Source organism: Gossypium arboreum, chromosome 8 (genome assembly GCF_025698485.1).
Source record: "Gossypium arboreum isolate Shixiya-1 chromosome 8, ASM2569848v2, whole genome shotgun sequence".
Lineage (NCBI taxonomy): Eukaryota > Viridiplantae > Streptophyta > Magnoliopsida > Malvales > Malvaceae > Gossypium > Gossypium arboreum.
In genome coordinates, this window is record NC_069077.1 from 122,261,267 (window position 1) to 122,263,374 (window position 2,108).

The following is a 2,108-nucleotide window of genomic DNA, read 5'->3' on the forward strand; positions in this document are numbered from 1 at the left end:
AACTGGTAATGTAGAATTATTTCTAAGAAATGCGTGTTCTAAATGGTTTGGTAATTGTTTAAGTTCCAGTTTGAGAGGCTCCTCAATAGAGGGTTTTTGCTTAAGTTCATCGTTTATCTTAATACCCTCATATTCTACTTGTCTTGAAGAATGGTTATTAGGTTCCTCACCTGTCTCATCGTCTTGAGCTGGATACGGTTCTATCGTCTCCTCTTGTACAATTTCCTGAAAAGAGTCTTGAGTAATATGATCAATAGAGTCAATGAAATAACATGAATAATCCTGTTCCCTAGAGAATCTCATAGTATCGTAAATTTTAAAGATCATCTCCTCGTCACCTACTCTAAGTACCAATTTACCGTCACCCACGTCAATCACAGCTCTAGTAGTGGCTAGGAATGGGCGCCCTAAAATTAAGAGTACTTCCACATCTTTATCCATGTCAAGCATAACAAAATCAACAGGGAATATAAATTTATCTACTTTTACGAGTACGTCTTCTATAATACCCCTAAGATATTTAACAGATCTATCGGCTAATTGAATACTCATCCTAGTAGGTTTAAGTTCCCCAAGACTAAGTTGTTTGAACATTTTATATGGCATCAAATTAATACTAGCGCCTAAATCAGCTAGTGCTTTTTCAACATTCAGATTACCAATTAAGCAAGGGATAGTAAAACTTCCTGGATCTTTTAGTTTGGTTGGCAGCTTGTTTTGGAGTATGGCAGAGCACTTCTCATTAGTTCTACTGTAGATAAGTCCTCGAACTTCCTTTTATTTGTTAGAAGCTCCTTCAAAAATTTTGTGTAGGTAGGCATCTACGAGATGGCTTCAACAAAAGGTAAGTTGATATGTAATTGCTTAAAAAGTTCAAGAAACTTACCAACTTGTACATCAATGCGATCTTTTTTTAATTTTGCTGGATATGGAACCGGTGGTGTATATTCCTCCGGCACTGGTTTGTCACTATTTTTAGGTTTTTCCTCCCTCCTTTCGCTTTCCACGGCTTCTTGTGCTAACTTCTTTTCAGATTCCGCTAACACTTTCCCACTCCTTAGTGTAACTGCTTTGACATGCTCTCTTGATTTGATATTACTAAGTAAATTTCCTAGTGGTCTTTCCGAGATTAGTTTGGAAAGCTGGCTTATCTGAGTTTCGAGTCCTTGGATCGATACTTTTGATTCTTAAGTGTTGTCTCGATGTTCTAAAACGGGTTTCTGACACTAATATGAACTTTGAGAGCATCTCTTCAAGATTTGGCTTCATTTCCTGTTGGTAGGGTGTTTGTTGGTAGACCGGAGGATGTTATGTCTTTTGATTCCCTTGACTACCCCAGGAGAAATTTGGGTGGTTCCTCCAACCTGCATTATAAGTATTACTGTATGGGTTATTTTGAGATCTAAAGTTATTGTTACCCATATAGTTGACTTGTTCCTCTTCGGTTGTGGGATTGAAGGATTGATATTCTGTATGCACACCTCCTCCACTTGAGTCACACCTCATTACTGGATGTACCTACGTAGAACCAAGTAAACCATCAATCTTTTTATTGAGAAGTTCTACCTAATTTGACAGCATAGTAACTGAGTCGACGTTATAAACGCCGGCTGTTTTTGTTGACTTAGTCCTCATGACTTGCCACTGATAATTATTCAGTGACATTTCTTCAATGAATTCATAAGCCTCTTTAGGTGTTTTGTTGTTGATGGTTCCTCCAGCAGCTGTGTCAATCATCTGTCTTGTTGAGAGATTCACACCATTATAAAACGTTTGAACTTATAGCCATAGAGGTAACCCATGGTGAGGGCACCTTCGCAGTAGATCCTTGTATCTCTCCCATGCATCGTAAAGTGTTTCTAAGTCCATCTGCACAAAAGAAGAAATATCATTACGTAACTTAGCCGTTTTAGCCGGTGGAAAATATTTTAGTAGAAATTTTTCGGTCATTTGTTCCCAAGTAGTGATGGACCCTCGTGGTAACGAGTTCAATCATTGTTTAGCTTTGTTTCTCAGTGAGAAAGGGAACAACCGAAGGCGAATGACATTATCAGAAATGCCATAAATTTTGAAAGTGTCGCAAAACTCCGAAAAATTCGCCAAGTGAG

At 38.1% G+C, this 2,108-nt stretch overlaps 1 non-coding gene across 1 annotated transcript; it reads left to right on the forward strand.

Moving 5' to 3' along the window:
* Positions 1-1,795: 1,795 nt before the first annotated feature.
* LOC128279653 (small nucleolar RNA R71) lies at positions 1,796-1,902 on the forward strand. Its single transcript, XR_008269852.1, has one exon. It is a non-coding gene; the product is annotated as a small nucleolar RNA R71 (small nucleolar RNA).
* The last annotated feature ends 206 nt before the right edge of the window (positions 1,903-2,108 follow it).